We start from the raw sequence: 15,931 nt of genomic DNA, 5'->3' as shown, positions 1-15,931 counted from the left end.
GCGAACACATCTGAACCCGTTTTCCTGGTGCTGCTAGGGCGATATACTGTGACTAGGCGCAGAACTGACTTCCACTGAAGAAATCTGCCCTTTAATGCACATCAGGGCCAACACGAAATTTCTAATATGAAGTACTCACTGACGATCCAAAGACGTTTCAGTACGTATGCGTCGGTACCGCCGGGGCAGTGCCTAAGTATTGTAAAGTGAAGGTGACAGTTCGATCCTCACACGAAGTATTTCATTGGCTTCCCACGAGTACGTAATGCACAGCGTGGCTGTTGCTAGGAAACGGCCTTAGATGCCGTTTGCTAATATCTGCTTTCTTTTGCGTCAATGTGGAAATTATCCTATTACTAAATACAGTTGTGCTGGTTACAGTTCAAACTGGATACGACGGAAGAGCGCGGGATGCGTTTCCTACGCCACATCTGACATTGCGCCTTAAATATTGTAAGACTGACATAATTCCGTCCTACCGAAAAAAGAAACAGATTTCGCAGTCAGGTTCTTGAGATAATGCTAGAGACGGAAGTCACTGGGGCTGTTGTCTCACACGTCAGATTGGCCGAGCGGTCTAAGGCGCCAGATTTAAGCTCTGGTTCCCGAAAGGGGCGTGGGTTCGAACCCCACATCTGACAATGCATTTTAATCATTCAGAAACTAACCTACTCCATTCATGTTGTAGAACAAGTAAATTACGCAGAAACACGCCATGGAGGTTTTGCTAGGGAAGACAGTGGCAGCAGTGCTGGCGTCTCACGTCCCATAGGCTGAGCAGTCAAAAAGAAATAGCGGAACATACTTTTCCTGTGTCGAGTTTTAGCTCTTCTCACGGACGTTTCCGTGGTCGTTGTGTTGTGGCTCTGGGCTCGAAGCGACAGGCGAAAATGAGTCAACAGTGACACGTACGTGGTTCAATGAATGGCAGGGCCTTAATAAAGATAGATGAAACGGCGGTTGGGGTAGTGGAGTCCTGAAGCGGCCGTATTGCGCGGGCAATAAGCTCACCAAGTTAGACTGTTATTATGCTAATAACGAGGGGGCTGTGGGTTCGATCCCACCAAGGGCTATTCCATTTTGTTTCCCTAAAAGGCAAATCCCAAGTGATCTGTACAAGGACTAAGGCGTCCGCCCGTCTGGCGACGTTCTCGCCAACTTGTATGCCACGCCAAAGACACGGGTCCATGCCCGATCACCGAAATTCGACAGCGTTGGGCGTGGTTAGTACTCAGGTGGGTGACCAGCTAGGAAGTCCGCGAGCTATTGGTTTCTTCAGTTTTGCCTTTTTCCTTAGTTTTTGAGTCTGCTGCGCGGAAATCCTGCGGTCCAGCACGCTGACACCTCTCTTGCTTCTCGGTACGCACAGGGGCGAACCTGCGGCCACTGTCAAATGAAAGAGTCCGTTGTGTGTTTGTCGATTTGGCGTCTCCCAGTCGTTTCTAGCGCCAGTCCTCTACATATACGGCCATTTGCAAGCGTCAGCTTTCGCGTCAGCCGAGCAAAGTCGAGACAAGTCGACACATGAGGACACACGATGCTGTGAATCGTAATCCGCACTAGCCTTCGCGGAGCGAGACGAGGGGTGGAGGAAAACCATTCGTACCACAACTGTTCGGAAATTCGAAGATCAAGTAGCGTTGAACACACTCTCCTGAGTAAAGGAGACAACTTCCGTGTGGTGTCCGGGTTTCGAACCCGGATCAGCTACTTGGGAAGCAACCACGCTGACCGACACACCACCACTGCCTTCCCCTACAAGCTGTTTGCGCCGTGATGTGTCGCCTTCCCTCCTGGCGCCAGAGGACGAAGGCTATCTCGCTGTAGGCGCTCAACGCCGAGTGGAAGGCGAACACATCTGAACCCGTTTTCCTGGTGCTGCTAGGGCGATATACTGTGACTAGGCGCAGAACTGACTTCCACTGAAGAAATCTGCCCTTTAATGCACATCAGGGCCAACACGAAATTTCTAATATGAAGTACTCACTGACGATCCAAAGACGTTTCAGTACGTATGCGTCGGTACCGCCGGGGCAGTGCCTAAGTATTGTAAAGTGAAGGTGACAGTTCGATCCTCACACGAAGTATTTCATTGGCTTCCCACGAGTACGTAATGCACAGCGTGGCTGTTGCTAGGAAACGGCCTTAGATGCCGTTTGCTAATATCTGCTTTCTTTTGCGTCAATGTGGAAATTATCCTATTACTAAATACAGTTGTGCTGGTTACAGTTCAAACTGGATACGACGGAAGAGCGCGGGATGCGTTTCCTACGCCACATCTGACATTGCGCCTTAAATATTGTAAGACTGACATAATTCCGTCCTACCGAAAAAAGAAACAGATTTCGCAGTCAGGTTCTTGAGATAATGCTAGAGACGGAAGTCACTGGGGCTGTTGTCTCACACGTCAGATTGGCCGAGCGGTCTAAGGCGCCAGATTTAAGCTTTGGTTCCCGAAAGGGAGCGTGGGTTCGAACCCCACATCTGACAATGCATTTTAATCATTCAGAAACTAACCTACTCCATTCATGTTGTAGAACAAGTAAATTACGCAGAAACACGCCATGGAGGTTTTGCTAGGGAAGACAGTGGCAGCAGTGCTGGCGTCTCACGTCCCATAGGCTGAGCAGTCAAAAAGAAATAGCGGAACATACTTTTCCTGTGTCGAGTTTTAGCTCTTCTCACGGACGTTTCCGTGGTCGTTGTGTTGTGGCTCTGGGCTCGAAGCGACAGGCGAAAATGAGTCAACAGTGACACGTACGTGGTTCAATGAATGGCAGGGCCTTAATAAAGATAGATGAAACGGCGGTTGGGGTAGTGGAGTCCTGAAGCGGCCGTATTGCGCGGGCAATAAGCTCACCAAGTTAGACTGTTATTATGCTAATAACGAGGGGGCTGTGGGTTCGATCCCACCAAGGGCTATTCCATTTTGTTTCCCTAAAAGGCAAATCTCAAGTGATCTGTACAAGGACTAAGGCGTCCGCCCGTCTGGCGACGTTCTCGCCAACTTGTATGCCACGCCAAAGACACGGGTCCATGCCCGATCACCGAAATTCGACAGCGTTGGGCGTGGTTAGTACTCAGGTGGGTGACCAGCTAGGAAGTCCGCGAGCTATTGGTTTCTTCAGTTTTGCCTTTTTCCTTAGTTTTTGAGTCTGCTGCGCGGAAATCCTGCGGTCCAGCACGCTGACACCTCTCTTGCTTCTCGGTACGCACAGGGGCGAACCTGCGGCCACTGTCAAATGAAAGAGTCCGTTGTGTGTTTGTCGATTTGGCGTCTCCCAGTCGTTTCTAGCGCCAGTCCTCTACATATACGGCCATTTGCAAGCGTCAGCTTTCGCGTCAGCCGAGCAAAGTCGAGACAAGTCGACACATGAGGACACACGATGCTGTGAATCGTAATCCGCACTAGCCTTCGCGGAGCGAGACGAGGGGTGGAGGAAAACCATTCGTACCACAACTGTTCGGAAATTCGAAGATCAAGTAGCGTTGAACACACTCTCCTGAGTAAAGGAGACAACTTCCGTGTGGTGTCCGGGTTTCGAACCCGGATCAGCTACTTGGGAAGCAACCACGCTGACCGACACACCACCACTGCCTTCCCCTACAAGCTGTTTGCGCCGTGATGTGTCGCCTTCCCTCCTGGCGCCAGAGGACGAAGGCTATCTCGCTGTAGGCGCTCAACGCCGAGTGGAAGGCGAACACATCTGAACCCGTTTTCCTGGTGCTGCTAGGGCGATATACTGTGACTAGGCGCAGAACTGACTTCCACTGAAGAAATCTGCCCTTTAATGCACATCAGGGCCAACACGAAATTTCTAATATGAAGTACTCACTGACGATCCAAAGACGTTTCAGTACGTATGCGTCGGTACCGCCGGGGCAGTGCCTAAGTATTGTAAAGTGAAGGTGACAGTTCGATCCTCACACGAAGTATTTCATTGGCTTCCCACGAGTACGTAATGCACAGCGTGGCTGTTGCTAGGAAACGGCCTTAGATGCCGTTTGCTAATATCTGCTTTCTTTTGCGTCAATGTGGAAATTATCCTATTACTAAATACAGTTGTGCTGGTTACAGTTCAAACTGGATACGACGGAAGAGCGCGGGATGCGTTTCCTACGCCACATCTGACATTGCGCCTTAAATATTGTAAGACTGACATAATTCCGTCCTACCGAAAAAAGAAACAGATTTCGCAGTCAGGTTCTTGAGATAATGCTAGAGACGGAAGTCACTGGGGCTGTTGTCTCACACGTCAGATTGGCCGAGCGGTCTAAGGCGCCAGATTTAAGCTCTGGTTCCCGAAAGGGAGCGTGGGTTCGAACCCCACATCTGACAATGCATTTTAATCATTCAGAAACTAACCTACTCCATTCATGTTGTAGAACAAGTAAATTACGCAGAAACACGCCATGGAGGTTTTGCTAGGGAAGACAGTGGCAGCAGTGCTGGCGTCTCACGTCCCATAGGCTGAGCAGTCAAAAAGAAATAGCGGAACATACTTTTCCTGTGTCGAGTTTTAGCTCTTCTCACGGACGTTTCCGTGGTCGTTGTGTTGTGGCTCTGGGCTCGAAGCGACAGGCGAAAATGAGTCAACAGTGACACGTACGTGGTTCAATGAATGGCAGGGCCTTAATAAAGATAGATGAAACGGCGGTTGGGGTAGTGGAGTCCTGAAGCGGCCGTATTGCGCGGGCAATAAGCTCACCAAGTTAGACTGTTATTATGCTAATAACGAGGGGGCTGTGGGTTCGATCCCACCAAGGGCTATTCCATTTTGTTTCCCTAAAAGGCAAATCTCAAGTGATCTGTACAAGGACTAAGGCGTCCGCCCGTCTGGCGACGTTCTCGCCAACTTGTATGCCACGCCAAAGACACGGGTCCATGCCCGATCACCGAAATTCGACAGCGTTGGGCGTGGTTAGTACTCAGGTGGGTGACCAGCTAGGAAGTCCGCGAGCTATTGGTTTCTTCAGTTTTGCCTTTTTCCTTAGTTTTTGAGTCTGCTGCGCGGAAATCCTGCGGTCCAGCACGCTGACACCTCTCTTGCTTCTCGGTACGCACAGGGGCGAACCTGCGGCCACTGTCAAATGAAAGAGTCCGTTGTGTGTTTGTCGATTTGGCGTCTCCCAGTCGTTTCTAGCGCCAGTCCTCTACATATACGGCCATTTGCAAGCGTCAGCTTTCGCGTCAGCCGAGCAAAGTCGAGACAAGTCGACACATGAGGACACACGATGCTGTGAATCGTAATCCGCACTAGCCTTCGCGGAGCGAGACGAGGGGTGGAGGAAAACCATTCGTACCACAACTGTTCGGAAATTCGAAGATCAAGTAGCGTTGAACACACTCTCCTGAGTAAAGGAGACAACTTCCGTGTGGTGTCCGGGTTTCGAACCCGGATCAGCTACTTGGGAAGCAACCACGCTGACCGACACACCACCACTGCCTTCCCCTACAAGCTGTTTGCGCCGTGATGTGTCGCCTTCCCTCCTGGCGCCAGAGGACGAAGGCTATCTCGCTGTAGGCGCTCAACGCCGAGTGGAAGGCGAACACATCTGAACCCGTTTTCCTGGTGCTGCTAGGGCGATATACTGTGACTAGGCGCAGAACTGACTTCCACTGAAGAAATCTGCCCTTTAATGCACATCAGGGCCAACACGAAATTTCTAATATGAAGTACTCACTGACGATCCAAAGACGTTTCAGTACGTATGCGTCGGTACCGCCGGGGCAGTGCCTAAGTATTGTAAAGTGAAGGTGACAGTTCGATCCTCACACGAAGTATTTCATTGGCTTCCCACGAGTACGTAATGCACAGCGTGGCTGTTGCTAGGAAACGGCCTTAGATGCCGTTTGCTAATATCTGCTTTCTTTTGCGTCAATGTGGAAATTATCCTATTACTAAATACAGTTGTGCTGGTTACAGTTCAATCTGGATACGACGGAAGAGCGCGGGATGCGTTTCCTACGCCACATCTGACATTGCGCCTTAAATATTGTAAGACTGACATAATTCCGTCCTACCGAAAAAAGAAACAGATTTCGCAGTCAGGTTCTTGAGATAATGCTAGAGACGGAAGTCACTGGGGCTGTTGTCTCACACGTCAGATTGGCCGAGCGGTCTAAGGCGCCAGATTTAAGCTCTGGTTCCCGAAAGGGAGCGTGGGTTCGAACCCCACATCTGACAATGCATTTTAATCATTCAGAAACTAACCTACTCCATTCATGTTGTAGAACAAGTAAATTACGCAGAAACACGCCATGGAGGTTTTGCTAGGGAAGACAGTGGCAGCAGTGCTGGCGTCTCACGTCCCATAGGCTGAGCAGTCAAAAAGAAATAGCGGAACATACTTTTCCTGTGTCGAGTTTTAGCTCTTCTCACGGACGTTTCCGTGGTCGTTGTGTTGTGGCTCTGGGCTCGAAGCGACAGGCGAAAATGAGTCAACAGTGACACGTACGTGGTTCAATGAATGGCAGGGCCTTAATAAAGATAGATGAAACGGCGGTTGGGGTAGTGGAGTCCTGAAGCGGCCGTATTGCGCGGGCAATAAGCTCACCAAGTTAGACTGTTATTATGCTAATAACGAGGGGGCTGTGGGTTCGATCCCACCAAGGGCTATTCCATTTTGTTTCCCTAAAAGGCAAATCTCAAGTGATCTGTACAAGGACTAAGGCGTCCGCCCGTCTGGCGACGTTCTCGCCAACTTGTATGCCACGCCAAAGACACGGGTCCATGCCCGATCACCGAAATTCGACAGCGTTGGGCGTGGTTAGTACTCAGGTGGGTGACCAGCTAGGAAGTCCGCGAGCTATTGGTTTCTTCAGTTTTGCCTTTTTCCTTAGTTTTTGAGTCTGCTGCGCGGAAATCCTGCGGTCCAGCACGCTGACACCTCTCTTGCTTCTCGGTACGCACAGGGGCGAACCTGCGGCCACTGTCAAATGAAAGAGTCCGTTGTGTGTTTGTCGATTTGGCGTCTCCCAGTCGTTTCTAGCGCCAGTCCTCTACATATACGGCCATTTGCAAGCGTCAGCTTTCGCGTCAGCCGAGCAAAGTCGAGACAAGTCGACACATGAGGACACACGATGCTGTGAATCGTAATCCGCACTAGCCTTCGCGGAGCGAGACGAGGGGTGGAGGAAAACCATTCGTACCACAACTGTTCGGAAATTCGAAGATCAAGTAGCGTTGAACACACTCTCCTGAGTAAAGGAGACAACTTCCGTGTGGTGTCCGGGTTTCGAACCCGGATCAGCTACTTGGGAAGCAACCACGCTGACCGACACACCACCACTGCCTTCCCCTACAAGCTGTTTGCGCCGTGATGTGTCGCCTTCCCTCCTGGCGCCAGAGGACGAAGGCTATCTCGCTGTAGGCGCTCAACGCCGAGTGGAAGGCGAACACATCTGAACCCGTTTTCCTGGTGCTGCTAGGGCGATATACTGTGACTAGGCGCAGAACTGACTTCCACTGAAGAAATCTGCCCTTTAATGCACATCAGGGCCAACACGAAATTTCTAATATGAAGTACTCACTGACGATCCAAAGACGTTTCAGTACGTATGCGTCGGTACCGCCGGGGCAGTGCCTAAGTATTGTAAAGTGAAGGTGACAGTTCGATCCTCACACGAAGTATTTCATTGGCTTCCCACGAGTACGTAATGCACAGCGTGGCTGTTGCTAGGAAACGGCCTTAGATGCCGTTTGCTAATATCTGCTTTCTTTTGCGTCAATGTGGAAATTATCCTATTACTAAATACAGTTGTGCTGGTTACAGTTCAATCTGGATACGACGGAAGAGCGCGGGATGCGTTTCCTACGCCACATCTGACATTGCGCCTTAAATATTGTAAGACTGACATAATTCCGTCCTACCGAAAAAAGAAACAGATTTCGCAGTCAGGTTCTTGAGATAATGCTAGAGACGGAAGTCACTGGGGCTGTTGTCTCACACGTCAGATTGGCCGAGCGGTCTAAGGCGCCAGATTTAAGCTCTGGTTCCCGAAAGGGAGCGTGGGTTCGAACCCCACATCTGACAATGCATTTTAATCATTCAGAAACTAACCTACTCCATTCATGTTGTAGAACAAGTAAATTACGCAGAAACACGCCATGGAGGTTTTGCTAGGGAAGACAGTGGCAGCAGTGCTGGCGTCTCACGTCCCATAGGCTGAGCAGTCAAAAAGAAATAGCGGAACATACTTTTCCTGTGTCGAGTTTTAGCTCTTCTCACGGACGTTTCCGTGGTCGTTGTGTTGTGGCTCTGGGCTCGAAGCGACAGGCGAAAATGAGTCAACAGTGACACGTACGTGGTTCAATGAATGGCAGGGCCTTAATAAAGATAGATGAAACGGCGGTTGGGGTAGTGGAGTCCTGAAGCGGCCGTATTGCGCGGGCAATAAGCTCACCAAGTTAGACTGTTATTATGCTAATAACGAGGGGGCTGTGGGTTCGATCCCACCAAGGGCTATTCCATTTTGTTTCCCTAAAAGGCAAATCCTAAGTGATCTGTACAAGGACTAAGGCGTCCGCCCGTCTGGCGACGTTCTCGCCAACTTGTATGCCACGCCAAAGACACGGGTCCATGCCCGATCACCGAAATTCGACAGCGTTGGGCGTGGTTAGTACTCAGGTGGGTGACCAGCTAGGAAGTCCGCGAGCTATTGGTTTCTTCAGTTTTGCCTTTTTCCTTAGTTTTTGAGTCTGCTGCGCGGAAATCCTGCGGTCCAGCACGCTGACACCTCTCTTGCTTCTCGGTACGCACAGGGGCGAACCTGCGGCCACTGTCAAATGAAAGAGTCCGTTGTGTGTTTGTCGATTTGGCGTCTCCCAGTCGTTTCTAGCGCCAGTCCTCTACATATACGGCCATTTGCAAGCGTCAGCTTTCGCGTCAGCCGAGCAAAGTCGAGACAAGTCGACACATGAGGACACACGATGCTGTGAATCGTAATCCGCACTATCCTTCGCGGAGCGAGACGAGGGGTGGAGGAAAACCATTCGTACCACAACTGTTCGGAAATTCGAAGATCAAGTAGCGTTGAACACACTCTCCTGAGTAAAGGAGACAACTTCCGTGTGGTGTCCGGGTTTCGAACCCGGATCAGCTACTTGGGAAGCAACCACGCTGACCGACACACCACCACTGCCTTCCCCTACAAGCTGTTTGCGCCGTGATGTGTCGCCTTCCCTCCTGGCGCCAGAGGACGAAGGCTATCTCGCTGTAGGCGCTCAACGCCGAGTGGAAGGCGAACACATCTGAACCCGTTTTCCTGGTGCTGCTAGGGCGATATACTGTGACTAGGCGCAGAACTGACTTCCACTGAAGAAATCTGCCCTTTAATGCACATCAGGGCCAACACGAAATTTCTAATATGAAGTACTCACTGACGATCCAAAGACGTTTCAGTACGTATGCGTCGGTACCGCCGGGGCAGTGCCTAAGTATTGTAAAGTGAAGGTGACAGTTCGATCCTCACACGAAGTATTTCATTGGCTTCCCACGAGTACGTAATGCACAGCGTGGCTGTTGCTAGGAAACGGCCTTAGATGCCGTTTGCTAATATCTGCTTTCTTTTGCGTCAATGTGGAAATTATCCTATTACTAAATACAGTTGTGCTGGTTACAGTTCAAACTGGATACGACGGAAGAGCGCGGGATGCGTTTCCTACGCCACATCTGACATTGCGCCTTAAATATTGTAAGACTGACATAATTCCGTCCTACCGAAAAAAGAAACAGATTTCGCAGTCAGGTTCTTGAGATAATGCTAGAGACGGAAGTCACTGGGGCTGTTGTCTCACACGTCAGATTGGCCGAGCGGTCTAAGGCGCCAGATTTAAGCTCTGGTTCCCGAAAGGGAGCGTGGGTTCGAACCCCACATCTGACAATGCATTTTAATCATTCAGAAACTAACCTACTCCATTCATGTTGTAGAACAAGTAAATTACGCAGAAACACGCCATGGAGGTTTTGCTAGGGAAGACAGTGGCAGCAGTGCTGGCGTCTCACGTCCCATAGGCTGAGCAGTCAAAAAGAAATAGCGGAACATACTTTTCCTGTGTCGAGTTTTAGCTCTTCTCACGGACGTTTCCGTGGTCGTTGTGTTGTGGCTCTGGGCTCGAAGCGACAGGCGAAAATGAGTCAACAGTGACACGTACGTGGTTCAATGAATGGCAGGGCCTTAATAAAGATAGATGAAACGGCGGTTGGGGTAGTGGAGTCCTGAAGCGGCCGTATTGCGCGGGCAATAAGCTCACCAAGTTAGACTGTTATTATGCTAATAACGAGGGGGCTGTGGGTTCGATCCCAACAAGGGCTATTCCATTTTGTTTCCCTAAAAGGCAAATCCCAAGTGATCTGTACAAGGACTAAGGCGTCCGCCCGTCTGGCGACGTTCTCGCCAACTTGTATGCCACGCCAAAGACACGGGTCCATGCCCGATCACCGAAATTCGACAGCGTTGGGCGTGGTTAGTACTCAGGTGGGTGACCAGCTAGGAAGTCCGCGAGCTATTGGTTTCTTCAGTTTTGCCTTTTTCCTTAGTTTTTGAGTCTGCTGCGCGGAAATCCTGCGGTCCAGCACGCTGACACCTCTCTTGCTTCTCGGTACGCACAGGGGCGAACCTGCGGCCACTGTCAAATGAAAGAGTCCGTTGTGTGTTTGTCGATTTGGCGTCTCCCAGTCGTTTCTAGCGCCAGTCCTCTACATATACGGCCATTTGCAAGCGTCAGCCGAGCAAAGTCGAGACAAGTCGACACATGAGGACACACGATGCTGTGAATCGTAATCCGCACTAGCCTTCGCGGAGCGAGACGAGGGGTGGAGGAAAACCATTCGTACCACAACTGTTCGGAAATTCGAAGATCAAGTAGCGTTGAACACACTCTCCTGAGTAAAGGAGACAACTTCCGTGTGGTGTCCGGGTTTCGAACCCGGATCAGCTACTTGGGAAGCAACCACGCTGACCGACACACCACCACTGCCTTCCCCTACAAGCTGTTTGCGCCGTGATGTGTCGCCTTCCCTCCTGGCGCCAGAGGACGAAGGCTATCTCGCTGTAGGCGCTCAACGCCGAGTGGAAGGCGAACACATCTGAACCCGTTTTCCTGGTGCTGCTAGGGCGATATACTGTGACTAGGCGCAGAACTGACTTCCACTGAAGAAATCTGCCCTTTAATGCACATCAGGGCCAACACGAAATTTCTAATATGAAGTACTCACTGACGATCCAAAGACGTTTCAGTACGTATGCGTCGGTACCGCCGGGGCAGTGCCTAAGTATTGTAAAGTGAAGGTGACAGTTCGATCCTCACACGAAGTATTTCATTGGCTTCCCACGAGTACGTAATGCACAGCGTGGCTGTTGCTAGGAAACGGCCTTAGATGCCGTTTGCTAATATCTGCTTTCTTTTGCGTCAATGTGGAAATTATCCTATTACTAAATACAGTTGTGCTGGTTACAGTTCAAACTGGATACGACGGAAGAGCGCGGGATGCGTTTCCTACGCCACATCTGACATTGCGCCTTAAATATTGTAAGACTGACATAATTCCGTCCTACCGAAAAAAGAAACAGATTTCGCAGTCAGGTTCTTGAGATAATGCTAGAGACGGAAGTCACTGGGGCTGTTGTCTCACACGTCAGATTGGCCGAGCGGTCTAAGGCGCCAGATTTAAGCTCTGGTTCCCGAAAGGGAGCGTGGGTTCGAACCCCACATCTGACAATGCATTTTAATCATTCAGAAACTAACCTACTCCATTCATGTTGTAGAACAAGTAAATTACGCAGAAACACGCCATGGAGGTTTTGCTAGGGAAGACAGTAGCAGCAGTGCTGGCGTCTCACGTCCCATAGGCTGAGCAGTCAAAAAGAAATAGCGGAACATACTTTTCCTGTGTCGAGTTTTAGCTCTTCTCACGGACGTTTCCGTGGTCGTTGTGTTGTGGCTCTGGGCTCGAAGCGACAGGCGAAAATGAGTCAACAGTGACACGTACGTGGTTCAATGAATGGCAGGGCCTTAATAAAGATAGATGAAACGGCGGTTGGGGTAGTGGAGTCCTGAAGCGGCCGTATTGCGCGGGCAATAAGCTCACCAAGTTAGACTGTTATTATGCTAATAACGAGGGGGCTGTGGGTTCGATCCCACCAAGGGCTATTCCATTTTGTTTCCCTAAAAGGCAAATCCCAAGTGATCTGTACAAGGACTAAGGCGTCCGCCCGTCTGGCGACGTTCTCGCCAACTTGTATGCCACGCCAAAGACACGGGTCCATGCCCGATCACCGAAATTCGACAGCGTTGGGCGTGGTTAGTACTCAGGTGGGTGACCAGCTAGGAAGTCCGCGAGCTATTGGTTTCTTCAGTTTTGCCTTTTTCCTTAGTTTTTGAGTCTGCTGCGCGGAAATCCTGCGGTCCAGCACGCTGACACCTCTCTTGCTTCTCGGTACGCACAGGGGCGAACCTGCGGCCACTGTCAAATGAAAGAGTCCGTTGTGTGTTTGTCGATTTGGCGTCTCCCAGTCGTTTCTAGCGCCAGTCCTCTACATATACGGCCATTTGCAAGCGTCAGCTTTCGCGTCAGCCGAGCAAAGTCGAGACAAGTCGACACATGAGGACACACGATGCTGTGAATCGTAATCCGCACTAGCCTTCGCGGAGCGAGACGAGGGGTGGAGGAAAACCATTCGTACCACAACTGTTCGGAAATTCGAAGATCAAGTAGCGTTGAACACACTCTCCTGAGTAAAGGAGACAACTTCCGTGTGGTGTCCGGGTTTCGAACCCGGATCAGCTACTTGGGAAGCAACCACGCTGACCGACACACCACCACTGCCTTCCCCTACAAGCTGTTTGCACCGTGATGTGTCGCCTTCCCTCCTGGCGCCAGAGGACGAAGGCTATCTCGCTGTAGGCGCTCAACGCCGAGTGGAAGGCGAACACATCTGAACCCGTTTTCCTGGTGCTGCTAGGGCGATATACTGTGACTAGGCGCAGAACTGACTTCCACTGAAGAAATCTGCCCTTTAATGCACATCAGGGCCAACACGAAATTTCTAATATGAAGTACTCACTGACGATCCAAAGACGTTTCAGTACGTATGCGTCGGTACCGCCGGGGCAGTGCCTAAGTATTGTAAAGTGAAGGTGACAGTTCGATCCTCACACGAAGTATTTCATTGGCTTCCCACGAGTACGTAATGCACAGCGTGGCTGTTGCTAGGAAACGGCCTTAGATGCCGTTTGCTAATATCTGCTTTCTTTTGCGTCAATGTGGAAATTATCCTATTACTAAATACAGTTGTGCTGGTTACAGTTCAAACTGGATACGACGGAAGAGCGCGGGATGCGTTTCCTACGCCACATCTGACATTGCGCCTTAAATATTGTAAGACTGACATAATTCCGTCCTACCGAAAAAAGAAACAGATTTCGCAGTCAGGTTCTTGAGATAATGCTAGAGACGGAAGTCACTGGGGCTGTTGTCTCACACGTCAGATTGGCCGAGCGGTCTAAGGCGCCAGATTTAAGCTCTGGTTCCCGAAAGGGAGCGTGGGTTCGAACCCCACATCTGACAATGCATTTTAATCATTCAGAAACTAACCTACTCCATTCATGTTGTAGAACAAGTAAATTACGCAGAAACACGCCATGGAGGTTTTGCTAGGGAAGACAGTGGCAGCAGTGCTGGCGTCTCACGTCCCATAGGCTGAGCAGTCAAAAAGAAATAGCGGAACATACTTTTCCTGTGTCGAGTTTTAGCTCTTCTCACGGACGTTTCCGTGGTCGTTGTGTTGTGGCTCTGGGCTCGAAGCGACAGGCGAAAATGAGTCAACAGTGACACGTACGTGGTTCAATGAATGGCAGGGCCTTAATAAAGATAGATGAAACGGCGGTTGGGGTAGTGGAGTCCTGAAGCGGCCGTATTGCGCGGGCAATAAGCTCACCAAGTTAGACTGTTATTATGCTAATAACGAGGGGGCTGTGGGTTCGATCCCACCAAGGGCTATTCCATTTTGTTTCCCTAAAAGGCAAATCCCAAGTGATCTGTACAAGGACTAAGGCGTCCGCCCGTCTGGCGACGTTCTCGCCAACTTGTATGCCACGCCAAAGACACGGGTCCATGCCCGATCACCGAAATTCGACAGCGTTGGGCGTGGTTAGTACTCAGGTGGGTGACCAGCTAGGAAGTCCGCGAGCTATTGGTTTCTTCAGTTTTGCCTTTTTCCTTAGTTTTTGAGTCTGCTGCGCGGAAATCCTGCGGTCCAGCACGCTGACACCTCTCTTGCTTCTCGGTACGCACAGGGGCGAACCTGCGGCCACTGTCAAATGAAAGAGTCCGTTGTGTGTTTGTCGATTTGGCGTCTCCCAGTCGTTTCTAGCGCCAGTCCTCTACATATACGGCCATTTGCAAGCGTCAGCTTTCGCGTCAGCCGAGCAAAGTCGAGACAAGTCGACACATGAGGACACACGATGCTGTGAATCGTAATCCGCACTAGCCTTCGCGGAGCGAGACGAGGGGTGGAGGAAAACCATTCGTACCACAACTGTTCGGAAATTCGAAGATCAAGTAGCGTTGAACACACTCTCCTGAGTAAAGGAGACAACTTCCGTGTGGTGTCCGGGTTTCGAACCCGGATCAGCTACTTGGGAAGCAACCACGCTGACCGACACACCACCACTGCCTTCCCCTACAAGCTGTTTGCACCGTGATGTGTCGCCTTCCCTCCTGGCGCCAGAGGACGAAGGCTATCTCGCTGTAGGCGCTCAACGCCGAGTGGAAGGCGAACACATCTGAACCCGTTTTCCTGGTGCTGCTAGGGCGATATACTGTGACTAGGCGCAGAACTGACTTCCACTGAAGAAATCTGCCCTTTAATGCACATCAGGGCCAACACGAAATTTCTAATATGAAGTACTCACTGACGATCCAAAGACGTTTCAGTACGTATGCGTCGGTACCGCCGGGGCAGTGCCTAAGTATTGTAAAGTGAAGGTGACAGTTCGATCCTCACACGAAGTATTTCATTGGCTTCCCACGAGTACGTAATGCACAGCGTGGCTGTTGCTAGGAAACGGCCTTAGATGCCGTTTGCTAATATCTGCTTTCTTTTGCGTCAATGTGGAAATTATCCTATTACTAAATACAGTTGTGCTGGTTACAGTTCAAACTGGATACGACGGAAGAGCGCGGGATGCGTTTCCTACGCCACATCTGACATTGCGCCTTAAATATTGTAAGACTGACATAATTCCGTCCTACCGAAAAAAGAAACAGATTTCGCAGTCAGGTTCTTGAGATAATGCTAGAGACGGAAGTCACTGGGGCTGTTGTCTCACACGTCAGATTGGCCGAGCGGTCTAAGGCGCCAGATTTAAGCTCTGGTTCCCGAAAGGGAGCGTGGGTTCGAACCCCACATCTGACAATGCATTTTAATCATTCAGAAACTAACCTACTCCATTCATGTTGTAGAACAAGTAAATTACGCAGAAACACGCCATGGAGGTTTTGCTAGGGAAGACAGTGGCAGCAGTGCTGGCGTCTCACGTCCCATAGGCTGAGCAGTCAAAAAGAAATAGCGGAACATACTTTTCCTGTGTCGAGTTTTAGCTCTTCTCACGGACGTTTCCGTGGTCGTTGTGTTGTGGCTCTGGGCTCGAAGCGACAGGCGAAAATGAGTCAACAGTGACACGTACGTGGTTCAATGAATGGCAGGGCCTTAATAAAGATAGATGAAACGGCGGTTGGGGTAGTGGAGTCCTGAAGCGGCCGTATTGCGCGGGCAATAAGCTCACCAAGTTAGACTGTTATTATGCTAATAACGAGGGGGCTGTGGGTTCGATCCCACCAAGGGCTATTCCATTTTGTTTCCCTAAAAGGCAAATCCCAAGTGATCTGTACAAGGACTAAGGCGTCCGCCCGTCTGGCGACGTTC

The 15,931-nt window shown here is 50.4% G+C and overlaps 9 non-coding genes across 9 annotated transcripts; all 9 read left to right on the top strand.

The window, feature by feature from the left end:
* The first annotated feature begins 558 nt into the window (after positions 1-558).
* Trnal-uaa (transfer RNA leucine (anticodon UAA)) lies at positions 559-641 on the top strand. Its single transcript has one exon. It is a non-coding gene; the product is annotated as a tRNA-Leu (tRNA).
* Positions 642-2,406: 1,765 nt separating this feature from the next.
* Trnal-uaa (transfer RNA leucine (anticodon UAA)) lies at positions 2,407-2,490 on the top strand. Its single transcript has one exon. It is a non-coding gene; the product is annotated as a tRNA-Leu (tRNA).
* Positions 2,491-4,255: 1,765 nt separating this feature from the next.
* Trnal-uaa (transfer RNA leucine (anticodon UAA)) lies at positions 4,256-4,339 on the top strand. The gene has a single exon. It is a non-coding gene; the product is annotated as a tRNA-Leu (tRNA).
* A 1,765-nt stretch (positions 4,340-6,104) lies between these two features.
* Trnal-uaa (transfer RNA leucine (anticodon UAA)) lies at positions 6,105-6,188 on the top strand. The gene has a single exon. It is a non-coding gene; the product is annotated as a tRNA-Leu (tRNA).
* A 1,765-nt stretch (positions 6,189-7,953) lies between these two features.
* On the top strand, positions 7,954-8,037 carry Trnal-uaa (transfer RNA leucine (anticodon UAA)). Its single transcript has one exon. It is a non-coding gene; the product is annotated as a tRNA-Leu (tRNA).
* A 1,765-nt stretch (positions 8,038-9,802) lies between these two features.
* Positions 9,803-9,886, top strand: Trnal-uaa (transfer RNA leucine (anticodon UAA)). Its single transcript has one exon. It is a non-coding gene; the product is annotated as a tRNA-Leu (tRNA).
* Positions 9,887-11,639: 1,753 nt separating this feature from the next.
* On the top strand, positions 11,640-11,723 carry Trnal-uaa (transfer RNA leucine (anticodon UAA)). The gene has a single exon. It is a non-coding gene; the product is annotated as a tRNA-Leu (tRNA).
* Positions 11,724-13,488: 1,765 nt separating this feature from the next.
* Trnal-uaa (transfer RNA leucine (anticodon UAA)) lies at positions 13,489-13,572 on the top strand. Its single transcript has one exon. It is a non-coding gene; the product is annotated as a tRNA-Leu (tRNA).
* A 1,765-nt stretch (positions 13,573-15,337) lies between these two features.
* On the top strand, positions 15,338-15,421 carry Trnal-uaa (transfer RNA leucine (anticodon UAA)). The gene has a single exon. It is a non-coding gene; the product is annotated as a tRNA-Leu (tRNA).
* The last annotated feature ends 510 nt before the right edge of the window (positions 15,422-15,931 follow it).

The sequence above is a fragment of the Schistocerca gregaria genome, chromosome 7 (assembly GCF_023897955.1).
Source record: "Schistocerca gregaria isolate iqSchGreg1 chromosome 7, iqSchGreg1.2, whole genome shotgun sequence".
NCBI classification, from domain to species: Eukaryota; Metazoa; Arthropoda; class Insecta; order Orthoptera; family Acrididae; genus Schistocerca; species Schistocerca gregaria.
This window is presented reverse-complemented; position numbering and strand designations above follow the sequence as displayed.